The sequence below is a fragment of the Panthera tigris genome, chromosome B2 (genome assembly GCF_018350195.1).
Source record: "Panthera tigris isolate Pti1 chromosome B2, P.tigris_Pti1_mat1.1, whole genome shotgun sequence".
NCBI lineage: Eukaryota > Metazoa > Chordata > Mammalia > Carnivora > Felidae > Panthera > Panthera tigris.
The window spans coordinates 31,312,147-31,329,896 of record NC_056664.1 but is presented as its reverse complement, the minus strand read 5'-3'; the positions used below and the strand labels follow the sequence as shown (position 1 = coordinate 31,329,896).

General features: G+C 35.9%; 1 pseudogene; it reads right to left on the bottom strand.

Moving 5' to 3' along the window:
* Positions 1–254: 254 nt before the first annotated feature.
* On the bottom strand, positions 255–16,357 carry LOC122238837 (annotated as a pseudogene).
* Between the last annotated feature and the right edge of the window lie 1,393 nt (positions 16,358–17,750).

The window sequence follows — 17,750 nt, the reverse complement described above, 5'->3', positions numbered from 1 at the left end:
AGAAAGAAATAATAATTATAAAGCTAAGAGACTGTCTCAAAGGAACATTTTTTTTTTAAGCAATTCTTCTTCCACAGTGGTATTAAATGGTATTAAATAATTCAATCCATTCACAAAATGGCTCTCTGCATCTGCTCTGGTCTCTTCTGCCATATCACTGCATATTTATGCATGACTGAGATATGAGTTTCCTTAACATTGTTATTTCAATAACCTGAAGCTGTTCTGTTAATTCTGAGAGCTTTCATTCTCTCCTATTTATACAATGAAGCCCATGGCAAATAGGAAGAAGCTGAATTTTGACTTCTTCCCCCATAACCCCAACTTCCTCCACTGCCTGTAGGACCATAGTCGCCTCTAGGACCATAGTTGCCTCCACCATATGGCCTCACATGTTCCTGGTACCACCAAAGATTCCACTTTCATTGGACCATAGTTACAAGGTTACTAGGTATAATTTCCAAAACCATTGTAATTTCCACTTCCATAATTTCCTCCTCCACAGTTGTCATAACTACCTCTGTAGCCCCCATCCTGGTTGCTACATCCAGGTCCCCCACCACCATATCTTCTTCTTCCTCATCCATAACCAGGGCTACCTCTAAAATTGCCACCTGTTGGTTCTCTTCCATACCCATTACAACCATCCCCAAATCCACAACCACTTCATATGCATCAGATCCTCCCCTAAAATTATTTCCTGGTCCTTGTCCAAAATTTCTACCACCACCAGGAGAATCTCCAAAACCAAAGTTTCCTCCTCTTCCACTTCTAGAACTTTGGCCTTCCTGCATTTCTTGTCTACACAAAACCGTTTTTACTTTTGCATTATGACCACTGATGGTATAATATTTCTATAACACAATCTTTTTTTTTAACGTTTATTTATTTTTGAGACAGAGGGAGACAGAGTGTAAGTGAGGGAGGGGCAGAGAAAGAGACACACACAGAATCTGAAACAGGCTTCAGGCTCTGAGCTGTCAGCACAGAGCCCGATGCAGGGCTCGAACCCACAAGCCATGAGATCATGACCTGAGCTGAAGTTGGATGCTTAACCAACTGAGCCACCCAGGCGTCCCTGCAACACAATCTTATTCACAGGATCATGATCATCAAAAGTAACAAATCCAAAGCATCTTTTCTTTCAATACTGCCTATCAGTAATTATATCAATGGTATCAATCTTTCCATATTTCTTGAAGTAATCTCTAAGATGATATCCCTACTGTCTTCATTAGTTCCACCAAAAAACAGCTTCTTTACAGTTACATGAGCCCCTGGTTTTCCAGTTTCCTTTTTTGCAACAGCACATTTTGGCTCAACCACTCTCCCATCAATTGAATGAGGTCTTGCAGCCATGGCAGCATCAACCTCAGTCACAGATGAAAAAGTTACAAAACCAAATCCTCTTGATCTTTTGCTCACAGGATCACTCATGACCACACAATCTGTAAGTTTTCCCCATTGCTGGTAGTAGTTCTTCCAATTTTCTTCTGTGGTTTCAAAGCTTAAGCCACCAATAAAGGGTAGATAAAAACTCTAAACTACAGCATGTCTATAGTGCTAAAGAAAATTATAAGAATGATGTCTCACCAATTTGAGAATATCAGGAAAGAGAAATTATGAAAAAGAAACAGAAATTCTGGTATAGTTGAAATAATTTACTAGAGAGACTCAACGTCAGGTTTCGGAAGGTATAACACAATCAGTGAATTTAAAAGTGGGCCATTTGAGATTAACCAGTCTGAAGAACAAAAAGAAAAAAAATAATAATCAACAGAGCCAAAGAGAAATGTCTGAAACCATCAAGTATATCAATAAATACAATGGGACTTCCAGAAGTAGAGGAGAAAAGAAAGGAGCATAAATAATATTTGAAAGACTAGTGACCAAAACCATTCAAAATTTGATGAAAAATTTTAATCTACACATTCAAAAGGCTGGACAAACTCTAAATAGGATAAACTCAAAGAGAGTCATGCTGAGACACATCATAAACAAACTGCTGAAATTAAAAAAACAAACATAAAAATAATATTTTCACAGCAGTAATAATGAAATGACTCACAATGGGGAAGTGATCATCTATAAAATTACCAGCTTATTTCTCATCTGAAGCTATGGAGGCCATAGGGTGCCTGGGCGGCTCAGTCGGTTAAGCATCTGACTTCCGCTAAGATCATGATCTCACAGTTTGTGGGTTCAAGTCCCACATGAGGCTCTGTGCTGACAGTTCAAAGCCTGGAGCCTGCTTCAGATTCCGTATCTCCCTCTCTCTGTCCCTCCCCTGCTCCTGCTCTGTCTCTCAAAAATAAATAAATGTTAAAAAAAGTTTTAAAGAAAAAGAAGAAACTATGGAAGTCACAAGCAGTGGAATGACATACTTGAAGAGCTAAAAGCAAAAACTTTTCAAGCAAAAATTTTATATCCAGCAAAACTATCCTTCAAAAAATGAGAGACAAACCAAGGCATATCCAAATCTACAAAAACTGAGAGTGTTAGATGCTAATAGGTCTATCCCCCCCACACAAAAATGCTAAAATGATAGGATACTAGACAGTGATTCAAATCTATATAAAGAAATAAATAACACTGGTAAAATTAACTACATAGGTAAATTTAAGACAAATATATATGTATTTTTGCTTATAATTCATTTTTCCTATCTGATTTAAAAAGCAGCTGCATAAAACAGTAAATATAAATTAAATTGATGGGCATATAATGCATAAAGATATAATTTGCCATGATAACAGCATAAAAAGAGTGGAGGACCTCAATTTTTTTATACTATTGAGATCAAATTGCTGTTAATATAAATCAGACTTTTATAAGTTAACAGGTTAGTTGTAGTTCTCAGTGAAATAACTACCAACATAGGCTAAAATTATACATGATAACAACAAAAAAGAACTAAAATGGCACATTAGACAATATCATTTGTACACAAAGAAGGCATAAATAGAGGCATTGATGGAGAAAACAAGACACACAGAAGAAAAGGCAAAATTGCAGGTCTTTTTTATTAGTAATTACATAAAATGTAGATGATTATACACTTCAATAAAAGGCAGACTGGCAGAAAGGATTTAAAAACATGACGGGGCGCCTGGGTGGCTCAGTCGGTTAAGTGTCCAACTTTGGCTCAGGTCATGATCTCGCGGTCCGTGAGTTCGAGCCCCCCGTCAGGCTCTGTGCTGACAGCTCAGAGCCTGGAGCCTGTTTCAGATTCTGTGTCTCCCTTTCTCTCTGGCCCTCCCCATTCATGCTCTGTCTCTCTCTGTCTCTCTCTGTCTCAAAAATAAAAAAATAAACGTTTAAAAAAATTAAAAAAAAACCATGATATAATTACATATTTTCAATAAAGGCTCACTTTATATTCAAGGACATAAATAGATTGAAAATAAAAGACCATGTGAACAATAAATGAAGGAGAGCTAGAGTGGTGATACTAATATCACACTTTAATATACCTTAAGGCAAACATTGTTACAAGAGATAAAGAAAAACATTATATAATTAAAGAGCATCAGTCCATAAATAAGATATAGCAATTATAAACATATATGTACCTAACAATTGAGCCCCAAAATACACGAAGGAGAAACTGACAGGATCAAGGGGAGAAATTGTTCAACAATAATAATTGGAGATTTCCATGTTCCACTTTCAATAGATAGATAAAACAACTAGTTTAATTATAATACGGAAATAGGAGACTTTATAAACCAACTGGACATAATAGACATCTGTAGAACACCCCACCCGACAACAGCAGAATATACATTTACAAGATAGAAAATATATTAGAAACAGTCTTAATAAATGTAAAAAATTAAAGTCGTAAAAATATGTTCTTTTTTGCAATGAAATGAAATTAAAAATAAGTATCAAAATAAAATTCAGGAAACTTACAAATATGTGGGAATTAAACAGCACACTCATAAAGAACCCATGAGTCAAAGTCACAAGAAGTTAGGAAATACTTTGATATGAACAAAAATTAAAATGAAAAACACCAAAACTTAAGGTATGTAGTGAAAACAGAGCCAAGAGAGAAATTTATAGCTTTAAACAGCTACATTAAAAAGGGAAAAAAAATAAGATCTCAAACCAATACCCTAAAATTCTACCTTAAGACACTGGGAAATAAAAGAACATACTAAGAGCAAACAGAAAGAAGGAAATAATAAATATTAGAGTGAAGAGACAACAGAAGAATAGAAAAACAATAGAGAAAATAATGAAACCAGAAGCTGGTTTTCTGAAGATCAGCAGAAGTGATAAACATTTAGCAAAAAATAGATGACCCAAAACACTAAAATCAGGAAAGAAGGAGGAGACATTACTATAAGCCTTACAGAACAGGAACGATTATAAAGGAATACTATGAACAAATGCTGATAAACTAGATCAGATAAACTAAATGAAATGAATTCTTAGAAACAAATTACTAAAGTGACTCCAGAAAAAATGGAAAATATGGATATGCCTAGAATAATAGATCAAGTTCATATTTAAAAAACTATCAAAGAAAAAAAAAAGCCCAGCCTAGATGATTTCACTAGTGAATTCGGCCAAAGTTTTGAAGAAACATCAACACCAATCTTTCTCAAACTCTTCCAAAAAACAGAAAACGTGGGAACATTTTTTATTCAATCTATGAAGCCAGATTACCCTGATCTCAAAGCCAGAGAAAGGCATTACAAGAAACAAAAACTATAGACCAGTAGCTGTTATGAATATAGATGCAAAAATCCTCAATAAAATATTAGCAAACTGACTCCAGCAGCATATTAAAAGGATTACACATGATAACAAAGTGGGATTTACCCTAGAAATGCAGAGTTGGCTCAGCATACAAAAACCAATCAATATAATACACCATATTTAATAGAATGAGAAAAACACATTACCATCTCAATGGATGTAAAAAAATTTTTTGACAAAATCCAATGTCTTTTCCTAATTAAAACAGACAAAATAAAACACTTAATACACTAGAAATAGAAGGGAATGTTTTCAAACTGATGAAGGCCATTTATAAAATAACATCATATTAAATGACGAAAGTCTTGGGGCACCTGGGTGGCTCAGTTAAGCATCTCACTTCAGCTCAGGTAAAGATCTCACGGTTTGTGAGTTCGAGCCCTGCATCGTGCTCTGTGCTGATAGCTCAGAGCCTGGAGCCTGCTTCAGATTCTGTCTCTCTTTCTTTCTGCCCCAACCCTGCTCGTGCTCTGTCTCTGTCTCTCTCAAAAACAAATAACATTTAAAAAAATGATGAAAGTCTCAAATCTTTCCTCTAAGGAACAAAAAGGTTATCCACCCTTACCACTTCTATTCAACAATGCACTGGAGATCTAGACAGAGGCAAGATAAATTGTGCATGTATTCGAGTAAGTGAACAATCACAACGAAAATATGTTTTATGATTATATAAGGTCCAGAGTCCAGGGTGTCCTGGCTTCTGGAATAAGTTCATACTCCACCTAACTACAGAACTCAGGAACAGCATACCTTTATGTGACTGACACTTCTGTCTGACCCAGGATATTGCCCTGGGTGGCATAATCTCTCATCCCTGTGCTTGTATAAGGAACACAAAGACATTTCAGAATCCTGCCAACGCAGCTCAGAACAGAGTTGGGAATTTCTTTTAGGCCACGAGTGACGGACCTGAAAAGAACTCCTTCCTAAGATGGTGACTCAGCAAACAGGTCTAGATACAAATTCACTTATGAATAATGAGACACATAAAAGTAAGTTTTACTGCTGTTCCTGCTATTATTGTGTGTGTGTGTGTGTGTGCGCGCGCGCGCGTGTGTGCGCGTGAAAGCGCGCATGTATGTGAGCTCATATGTCTAGTGCTTCTAAGAAAAGTATTTGAACCACAAAAATAAAGCAGACACTAGGATGCAATTTGCACTAGGGTGCAACTAAGTGTTGGAGCTGTTATTCTCTCAGGGCCGGTCAACCTGACTTCTCATTTCTTCTCATTCCCTAATTACAAACTGTCCCAAAGCTCTCAGTTCAATAATCTCTCATTGCATATTTCTTTTTTTTTCCCATGTCATTCTCCTTTCTCATTTTTGCCCACGCAAGTTACTTTGGAGAGTCTCTCTGTCCCTATATTTCCCCTCTTCTATCAGCAATGCTCCTGAGTCAGATGCTTACTGCATAGTTTAAATTTTGCTTTTCTCTCTACTCTAACCTCACAATTCCAACTCCTAGAGTGATCTCACTTCAATCCATCCTTTTCTGCATGTCATTGGAATGCCATTTATTCAAATATATATACAGATATTAACATTTAATAGGTGTGGTATTTACATTCTAAAAGGTGAGAAAGATGACTTTATAGGATTGAAAACCAACACTCTCATACTAACCACTCTGTGTAATAATGTAATAAAAGTTTTTTCAAAGGAACGTGTTGCTATGGAATTCTAAAGGACTATTAATATTCATAGTGAATACATTTTAATGTGCATCAACTCAGGGTTTTAGGACTAGAGTGGAGAGCCAACCTATACTGACTGTAGTTCTGATTGGTAGTAAGTTGGGGAAAATATCAATGTGTAATAAGACTGTGAATAAGTGATTAATTTTTCCTGATTGGAAAAATAAATAATCAAGGACTATCCAGATACAGAATGGAAAAAAGTTCTTTCCAGTCATCAGTGGGGTATCATTCAAGTTGTCCTCATATAAGATTTATATTATGCTCCAAAAATGTTTCATGCAAGAATATTATGGCATTGGGCTACTTTGATTTTAACCCCCATGACCTATTCACCTATTCCCCCCACCAATCTTCCTTCTAGTCATCTTCTGTTGGTTCTTTATAGTTAAGAGTCTGTGTTTTGGTTTCTCTCTTTTTTCTTTGTTTTGTTTCTTAAATTCCACATATGAGTGAAATTATATGGTATTTTTCTTTGGCTGACTTATTTTGCTTAGCATTATGCTTTTTAGGTCCATTCACATTGTTGTAAATGGCAAGATTTCATTTTTTTTTTTTTTTGCCGAATAGTGTTCCGTTTTGTGTGTGTGTGTGTGTGTGTGTGTGTGTGTATATATATATATATATATATATATATATATATATATCACTTCTTCTTTATCCATTTATCTATTGATAGGCCCTAGGCCTGCTTCCATAATTTGGCAATTTTAAATACTGCTCACTATAAACATAGGGATGCATGTATCCCTTTGAATTAGTGTTTTTATGTTTTTGGAGTAAATACCCAGTAATATGATTACTGGATCATAGGGTAGTTCTATTTTCATTTTTTTGAGAACCTCTATACTATTTTCCAGAGAGGCTGCATCAGTTTACATTTCCACCAACAGTGCAGGAGGGTTTCTACACATCCTCGCCAAAACTTGTTTCTGTGTTTTTTATTTTAGCCATTGTGATAGGTGTGAAATAATATCTCTTTGTAGTTTGAGTTTGTATTTCCCTGATGATGAATGATGTTGAACATATTTTCATGTGTATATATTCTTTGAAGAAATATCTGTTCATGGCTTCTGTACTTTTTAAATTTTTTTTAATGTTTATTTATTTTTGAGAGGGAGAGAGACAGACAGTACGTGAGTAGGGGAGGGGCGGAGAGAGAGGTGGAGACACAGAATCCAAAGCAGGCTCCAAGCTCTGAGCTGTCAGCACAGAGCTCAACGCAGTGCTCAGAACCACAAACCTGGAGATCATGACCTGAGCCAAAGTCGCACACCTAACTGACTGAGCTCCCCACTTCTGCACACTTTAAAAAAATTTTTTTTAACATTTATTTATTTTTGAGAGACAGAGCACAAGCAGGGGAGGGGCAGAGAGGGAGAGAGACACAGAATCTGAAGCAGGCTCCAGGCTCTGAGCTGTCAGCACAGAGCCTGATGTGGGGCTTGAACCCACCAACTGTGAGATCATGACCTGAGCCAAAGTCAGATGCTCAACCAACTGAGCCATGCAGGCGCCCCTCTGCACACTTTTTAATTGGATTTTTTTGGTTTTTGGCTGTTGAGTTGTATAAGTTCTTTATATATTTTGGATACTAAGTGTTTATCGGATATGTCATTTGCAAATACAGTAAAACCTTGGTTTGCGAGCATAATTCATTCTGGAAACATGTTTGTAATCCAAAACACTTGTATATCAAAAAGGATTTCAAGAACAATTGGCTCAGTTGTGATCATGTGACATTTGGTGTCACGTACCACTAGTATTATAAGACATATTTTGTTTATCAAGTTAAAATTTATTAGACATGTTTGCTCATCTTGCAGAACACTTGCAGAACAAGGTACTTGCAATCCAAGGTTTTACATACTTTATTTAATTCCATAGGTTGCCTTTTAGTTTTGTTTATTGTTTCCTTTACTGTACAGAAGCTTTTTATTTTGATGTAGCCCCAATACTTTTTTTGCTTTTATTCCTTTTGCCTCAGGAGAAACATCTAGAAAAATGTTATTATGGCAAATGTCAGAAAAATTACTTCCTGTCCTGTCTTCTAGGATTTTTTATGGTTTCAGGTCCCACATTTAGGTCCTTAATCCATTTTGAGTTTATTTTTGTGTATGGTGTAAGAAAGTGGTTCAGTGTCATTCTTTTGCATGTAGCTGTCCAGTTTTCCCAGCACCATGTATTGAAGAGACTGTCTTTTTCCCATTGGATATTCTTTTCTGCTTTCTCAAAGATTAATTGACCAGGTAATTGCAGGTTTATTTCTTGGCTTTCTATTCTGTTCTATTGGTCTATGTGTCTGGGTTTTTTGTTTTTTTGTTTTTGTTTTTGTTTTTTTTGCCAGTACCATATTATTTTGATTACTACAGCTGTATAGCATATCTTGAAATCTGGAATTGTGATACCCCCAGTTTTGTTCTTCTTTCTCAAGATTGCTTTGGTTCTTCAGGGTCTTCAGTACTTTCATTAAAAATTTAAGGCTATTTGTTCTAGTTCTGTGAAATGTTGTTGGTATTTTAATAGGGATTGCATTAAATTGGTAGATTGCCTTGGGTACTGTGAACATTTTAACAATATTAATTCTTCCAATCCATGGAATATTCATGTCATCTTTAATTTCTTTCATCAGTGTTCTATAGACTTCAGACTACAGTTCCTTTGCCTCCTTGGTTAAGTTTATTCCTAGGCATTTTATTATTTGATGCAATTGTAAATGGGATTGTTTTCTTAATTTCTCTTTCTTCTACTTCATTATTATTGTATAGAAATGCAACAGATTTCTGTACATTGATTTTGTATCCTGTGACTTTACTGGATTCATTTATCAGTTCTGATAGATTTTTGGTGTAGTCTTTTGGGTCTTCTATCTATAATATTATGTCATCTGCAAATTGTGAAAGTTTTACATCTTCCTTGCCAATTTGGGTGCCTTTTATTCCTTTTTCTTGTCTGATTGCTATGCTGGCCTCCTCTGACATTCATTCAGGTGAGGAAGGGACACATTGTTAGTTGAGTGAAGGTGAATGTCTAGGCTCCTCGATCATTGCTGAATAGTGGGAGAGGAGTACCAGTTTTTTCTTTGTGTTTGGTTGGCATAGGAGAGTTCTTGCCTGAAAAGTTTCTGTCTTGCTATGTTGCTCATTTCTGGGCCTTTGGCATCAAATGGCAGCCTTTCCTCAAGGATGATTTTATCTTTGCCCATTGACATTTCTGGGTGATTGGTTTCTCCAGTATCCAGTCATGGATATTAGGCAAAAGGAAAACCCAGAAAACTCACATGTATCATTTTTTGAGCCTCAAGGTCCCTAGTCTTTCTACCTTTATCTCTCCACATTTCAGAGTATTCTTGTATTTTTTTACATATATTACAGGGTTTTAGGCTGTAGTTATTATGAGGAAAAGAGAAATGCGTGTCTATTCAGTCTTTCCCCAGAACTATATAATGTCTTGGCTTCTTAATTGACTAATGATGTTGTTCCCAATGTCTTCAAGTCTTTAAACAAATGTTCTCACCAAAAGACTAATATACTTGTTTATTTTCTCTAGGCGCATTTTTTGGACTGTTTCAATCAAACACAATTTAATTTAGTTCACCATTGGTCAATGCCTTCTCTTGCTTGACTGAAAAATGAGTACCTGAAACTTATTTTGGTTATAGCCTCAATTTCATTTTTTTTTTATTTTCATGAAGAAATCCTTCTAACATATTTAATTTAAAATTTTAAAAATTTATCTTAGAGTTGCTTTACCATAATTTGAGAATATTGTGATGAGAGCTACTATGGTAATGCCAATGTATGTTGTTATCTTTTTTTCCAGTTTTTATTTTAAATTTCAGTTAGTTAACATATAATGTAATATTAGTTTCATGTGTATAATATAGTGATTCAACAATTCCATACAATACCCAGTGCTCATCACAAGTGTACTCCTTATTCCTCATCACCTATTTAATACATTCTCCCACCCACCTCCCCTTTGGTAACCATCAACTTTTTCTCTATAGTTAACAATCTATTTCTTTTTCCTCTCTCTCTCTTTCCCTTTGCTCATTTGCTTTGTTTCTTAAATTCCACACATGAATGAAATCATTTGGTATTTGTCTTTCTCTGACTTATTTCACTACTGCCTAGTTCCATCCATGTTTTTGCAAGTGGCAAGATTTCATTCTTTTTGATGGCTGAGTAATATTCCTGTGTGTGTGTGTGTGTGTGTGTGTGTGTGTGTGTGTGTGTGTGTACCACATCTTTATCCACTCATCAATGGACACTTGAGCTATTTCCAAATTTGGCTATTGTAAATAATGCTTCTATAAAGATTGGGATGCATGTACCCCTTAGATTTAGTATTTTTGTATTCTTGGGGTGAATACCTAGTAGTGCAATTGCTGGATCATAAATTAGTTCTATTTTTAATTTTTTACAAACCTCCATACTGTTTTCCAGAGCGACTGCACCACTTTGCACTCCCACCAACAGTGCAAGAAGATTCCCCTTTATCCACATCCTTGCAAACACTTCATTTTTGTGTTGTTGATTTTAGCCATTTTGATAGGTGTCAGGTTGTACTTCACATTGTTCTAATTTGTATTTCCCTGAAGATGAGTGATGTTGAGCATCTTTTCATGTATCTATTGGTCATTTGGATATTTTCTTTGGAAAAATGTCTATTCATGTCTTCTGCCCATTTTTAAATTGGATTATTTATTTTTGGGTGTCAAGCTTTACTAGTTTTTTTTTAATGTTTATTTTTGAGAGAGAGAGAGAGAGAAAGTGAGCAGGGGAGGGGCAAAGAGAGAGGGAGACACAGAATCCGAAGCAGGCTCCCAGCTCCGAGCTGTCAGCACAGAGCCTGACACAGCACTCAAACTCACCAACTGTGAGATCATGACCTGAGCCAAAGTTGGTTGGACACTTAACCAACTGAGCCACCCAAGTGTCCTTATACTAGTTCCTAATGTATTTTGCATACTAACCCTTTATTGGATATGTAATTTGCAAATATCTTCTCCTATTCCATAGGTTGTCTTCTCGTTTTGTTGGTTGCTTCATTCTCTATGTAAAAGCTTGTTATTTTGCTGTAGTCACAAGAGTTTATTTTTGCTTTTGTTTCCCTTGCCTCAGGAGAGGCATATCTAGAAAGAAGTTGCTATGCCCAATGTCAGAGAAATTACTATCTGTGCTTTCTTCAGGGAATTTTGTGATTTCAGGTCTCACATTCAGGTCTTTATTACACTTTGAGTTATTTTTGTGTGTGGTGAACAAGAATGGTCCAGTTTCATTCTTTTGCATGTTGCCAGTTTTCACAACATTTGTTGAAGAGATAATCTTTAGCCAGTGGAAATTCTCTCTTGCTTTGTCAGACATTAATTAACCATATACTTGTGGGTTAATTTCTTGGTTTTCTATTCTGTTCTATTGATCAATGTGTCTATTTTTGTGCCAGTACCATACTGTTTTGAATACTACAGATTTGTAATGTAATTTGAAGTCCATAATTGTGATGTCTACAACTTTGCTTTGCTTTCTCAAGGTTGCTTTGCCTATTTGGGGCCTTTTGTGGTTTCATAAAAATTTTAGGATTGCTTGTTTTAGCTCTGTGAAAAATACTGGTAGTATTTTGGTAGGGATTTCATAACTGTTTAGATTGCTTTGGGTGGTATCGATATTTTAATGATGTTTGTTTTTCTAATCCACGATCATGGAATGTCTTTCCATTTCTCTGTGTCATCTTCAGTTTCTTTCATCAGTGTTTTATAGTTTTCAGGGTACAGTTCTTTCACTTCTTTGGGTAGGCTTATTTCTGGGAATCTTATTGTTTTTGGTGCAACTGTAAATAGTATTGATTTAATTTCTCTTTCTGCTACTTCATTATTGGTGTATAGAAATGAAACAGATTTCTATACATTGATTTTGTGACTTTACTGAATTCATGTATCAGTTCTAGCAGTTTTTTGGTGGAGTCTTTCAAGTTTTCTACATAGAGTATCATGTCATCTGCAAATAATGAGTTTTACTTTTCCTTTGCCTATTTGGATGTCTTTTATTTATTTATTTTTTGTTATTGTTGCCTAATTGCTGTACTAGGACTTCCAGTACTACGTGCATAAAAGTGGTAAGAATGGAAATCCCTGTCTTGTTCCTTAATGTAGAGGAAAAGCTCTCAGTTTTTCCCATTGAGGACAATGTTACCTATGGATTTTCCACTTATGGCCTTTCTTATGTTGAGGGATGTTCCCTCTAAACCTACTATGTTGAGGGTTTTTATCATGAATGGATGTGTACTTTGTCAAATACTTTTTCTGCATCCATTGAAATGTTCCTATGGTTCTTATTAAGGTGGTATATCACATTGATTGATTTGAAAATATTAAACCACCCCTGAAGCCAAGGAATAAATACCACTTCATGGTGGTGAACGAATTTTTAAATGTATTGTTGGATTTGGTTTGTTAGCATTTTGTTGATTTTTTGCACCTATGTTCATCAGAAATATTGGCCTATAGTGCTCTTTTTTGTGTGGTGTTTTTATCTGGCTTGGTATCAGGGAAATGATACTCATAGAATGAATTTGGAGGCTTTCCTTCCTTTAGTAATTTTTAGAATAGTTTTAGAGGAATAGCTATTAACTCTTCTTCAAATGTTTGGTAGAATTCGCCTGTGAAGCCATCTAGCCTTGGACTTTTGTTGGTTGGGAATTTTTAACTTACTGATTCAATTTCTTTGCTGGTTATTGGTCTATTCAAATTTTCTATTTCTTCATGATTCAATTTTGGTAAGTTATATGTTTCTAGCAATTTATCCATTTCTTCCAGGTTGTATAATTTGTTGGCATGTAATTTTTCATTGTGTTCTCTTGTTTGTATTTCTGTGGTGTTGGTTGTTATTTCTCCTCTCTCATTTTTGATTTTCTTTATTTGAGTCCTCTCTCTCTCTCTCTTTCTCTCTCATCTCTCTTATGAGTGTAGTTAGAGGTTTATCAATTTTGCTGATCTTTTCAAAGAACCAGCCCCTGGTTTCATTGATATGTTCTATTGTTTCTTAATTTCTATATCATTTATTTCTGCTCTAATATATATTATTTCCTTCCATCTGCTTGTTTGGGGTTTTGTTTCTTTTTCCTTTTCTAGAGTTTTTAGGTGTAAGATCAGGTTTTCTATTCGAGATTTTTTTCTTTCTTCTTGAGGTAAGCCTGTATTGCAATAAACTTCACTCTTAGTACCACTTTTGCCATGTTCCAAAGGTTTTGGATTATTGTGTTTTCATTTTCATTTGTTTCCATGTACTTTGTGATTTCTTCTTTGATTTCTCGGGTGACACATTCATTGTTTAGTAGTATGTCATTTAACCTCCACATATTTGTGGTCTTTCCAGATATTTTCTTTTGGTTGATTTCTAATTTCAGGGAATTGTTGTCAGAAAAGATGCATGGCACAATTTTGATCATTTTAAATTTGTTGACACTTGTTTTGTGCCTTAATATGTGATCTATTCTGGATAATGTTCCATGTGCACCTGAAAGGAATGTGTATTCTGCTGTTTTAGAATAGAATGTTCTGAATATACCTGTTCAGTTCATCTGGCCCAGTGTGTCATTCAATGCTATTGTCTCCTTGATTTATTTTCACTTTAGATGATCCTTCCATTGATATAAGTGGGTTGTTAAAGCCCCTGTTGTTATGGATTATTATCCTTTATGTTTGTTATTAATTGGTTTATGTATTTGGGTGCTCTCATATTGGGTGTATAAATATTTACAATTATTATATCTTCTTGTATTGTCCTTTTAATTATTATATTGTGTCCTTCCTGGTCTCTTATTATAGTCTTTGTTTTAAAGACCAGTTTGTTTGATATAAATATTGGTATTCTGGCTTTCTTTTGACATTTATTTGTCTGATAAGGGTTTCTGCATCCCCTCACTTTCAATCTGCTGGTATCTTCAGGTCTAAAATGAGTGTCTTGTGGGTAGCCTATGGAAAGGTCTTGGGTTTTTTTAATCCATTCTGACACTCTCTGTCTTTTGATTGGAGCATTTAGTCCATTTACATTCAAAGTAATTACTGATAGATATGTATTTCTTGCCATTTTATTACTGTTTTGTGGTTGTTTCTACAGATTTTCTCTGACCTTTTCTTATCTTTCTCTTTCATACTTTGGTGATTTTCTATAATGGTATATTTGGATTTTCTTTCTCTTTATTCTTTGCATGTTTATTAGTGTTTTTTGATATATGGTTACCATTAGTTTTTGCATGTAACAGTCTATATTAAGTTGATGGTCATTTAAGATTCTTTTCTCCTATCCTCCCTGTTATAGGTGTATGTTACCATATTTTATATCCTTTTATTATGAGTTCCTTAACTGATTTTTTATAGAAATGCTCATTTTAATGTTTTTATCTTTTCTACTGTCACTTTTGGTCTCTCCTTTCCAATCAAAGAGTTACCTTTAATATTTCTTGCAGGGCTGGTTTAGTGATCATGAACTCCTATAGTTTTTGTTTGTCTGGGAAACTCTGTATCACTTCTTGTATTCTGAAGGATAGCTGTACTGGATAGAGTATTCTTGGCTGCAGATTTCTCCCATTCATCACTTTGAATATATCTCTTCTGGTTTGCCAAGTTTCTGTTGAGAAATATCCAGCTAGACTTATGGGTCTTCCCTTCCCAAAAGAAGTTAATAACTGTTTTTTGTCCTGCTGCTTTTAAGATTTTTTTTTACACTATATTTTTCAAATTTATTTACAATATGTCTTGGTATTGGGGCACCTGAGTGGCTCAGTTGATTGAACATCTTACTTTGCCTCAGGTCATAATCTTGTTATTCATGAGTTCAAGCCCTGCATCAGGCTTGCTGTTGTTAGTGCAGAGCCTACTTCAGATCCTCTGAACCCCCTCTCTCTTTGCCCCTCCCCCACTTTCACTCTCTCTCAAAAATAAATAAACATTTAAAAAAGAAAAAAAACAATATGTCTTGGTGTTCGTCTGCTTTTGTTGATTTTGATGGGAGTTCTCTGTTCCTACCAGATCTGGATGTCTGTTTCCTTCCCCAGATTTGGGAAGTTTTCAGTTATTATTTCTTCAAATAAGTTTTCTGCTTCATTTTCTCTTTGGCAACCTCTATAATACAAATTATGTTTGTTATGTTTGATGGAGTCACTGAGTTCCCTAAGTCTATTCTCCTCTTACATAATTCTTCCTTTTCTCTTTTGTTCAGCTTCATTATTTTCCATTATATTGTTTTCTAGGTTGCTGATTCATTCCTCTGCTTCTTCTAGCCTGCTATTGCATCAAGCCTGTTTCCAATCTCATTTATTGCATTCTTCGCCTCTGATTCTTTTTTTACTTCTTACATCTGTGGTAATGGTCTCCCTGATGGCTTCATTTCTCAACCCCAGTGAATATCCTTATGACTGTTGCTTTAAATTCTCCATTAGGCATGTTACTTATATCTATTTCAGTCTAGATCTCTGGCTATGGCTTTATCTTGTTCTTTCATTGGGCATTCCTCCATCTTCACATTTTGTCTCAGTCTCTGCCTTCTTCTCTGTGTTAAAAAAGCCAGTTATGTGCCCTGCCCCTGAAAGTAATGGCCTTATGAAGAAGAGGTCATGCAGTTTCCAGGGCCTGGAACTTCAGGGAATGTCTCTTGTGTGCTGCATGCACTCTGCTATTGTGTTTTGGCTGCTCTGTCCTTCAGACCAGGAAGTAGTACACAGAGGCTTTCTTTGCCTGCTGTTCGCAATGTTTGGTCCTTGGCCTGAATGTGGCCTGTTTTAACTAGGTGCACTCTGGTCTGCTTGTGAAATGAGACCTGTTACCTCCTCCACTGGAGGAGCTCCAGCTCCACTGGAACTGAAATTCTGCAAAATTCTCTGATTGAGAGACATGATGTGGGCAAAAGTTTGTGCTGTCTTCTGGGGAAGGGTCCTGCTGTGCTGGGATCTAAATGAGCTTGACTGAGAAGGGCAGTTCCACCACAGTACAAGGGGATGGGGCTTGGTGTATGCAAGTTAAGTAACCAGTGATGGCATTGTGCCAGTTACCATATGTTGTATGTCCATAGGTTGTTTGCCTTCTCTCCAAGAGCAGCCCCAATGTCTGCAGGGTCTTCTGGAGCCAAGCCCACTGATGACAATTAAAGTCCAGGGTAAGTTCTGATCACAAGAACTCATGAAATTCAGTCCCTCTCACTTTCCAAGCCAATGGCTATGGGAAACATTCTCCTTGTTTATTCCCCTGTGTGCTCCTCTCTCACACACACACTTCTCCATGGTCAGGGCTCCTTTCCCTTTATAGCAGCCAGTATTCATTTCTCCCCTAAGTCACATCTCTGCATTTCCTACCTTCTTCAATGTGGTCTCTCCTCTACCTTTAGTTGTGGAGTTTGTTCTGCTAGTCTTCAGGTCATTTCTGAGGTATTTAAAATGATTTGATAGTTATCTAAGTGGCATTCATGGTCTGAGGTAAGCCTAGGGTCCTCTTACTATGCCACCATCTTCCCTCTATGTTGTTTTCTTTTAGCACAGCTATAATGCTCTTACATAATAAATACATATAATTCAGTAAGAAATACATATAATTCAGAAAACTCATAGATGAGTTCTATGGGCACTAAAATTTGAATTTCACATTTTTGCATCATGTTTTTTTCATTTTTTTCAATGATTTTAAAATGTGAAATCTATTCTGAAATCACAAGCCTTCCAAAAATACGTGTCAGACTTCATTTGGTTTGTGGACCAAAGTCTGACTATATCATTTTTGGCTTCATAGAGTATAGCAAAGTGATGAGGAGACACATGGAATTTGGCAGAGATTCCCTCATTTACTGTGAGGTGTCCGCACTCAGGGTTCTTCAAAACCCATGGGATAACCGTTGGTTTACCCTCAAATACTCAATCCTATGCTGTCTTCTCAGTGGCTGTTGTGATCTGCTGCTGTAGTATTTGGGAGAAATGGGATCCCTGAGCTTTACCTATAAAGATTGAAACTTGCTCAGAGACCTACGGGTTACCTGAATTATAAAACTTCTATTGTAGAAACAGCAATAAAGTTGGTCCAGATGTCAATAAGGAAATTTTCTGTCATTCATTTTTCAGAATTCCACCCTGAAGCAGATGTAAACACCTATCCTCTCTTACGTCTAGGGATCATCATTTTTATTATTTTCCTGTGCAAAAACGAATATGGTAATAGTGGTAAGTTAGTTAACATGTAAAGTCATGGTATCATAAGGGTTCATTACTCTGACCAATTTTGACATGGTTCCTGAATGATGAT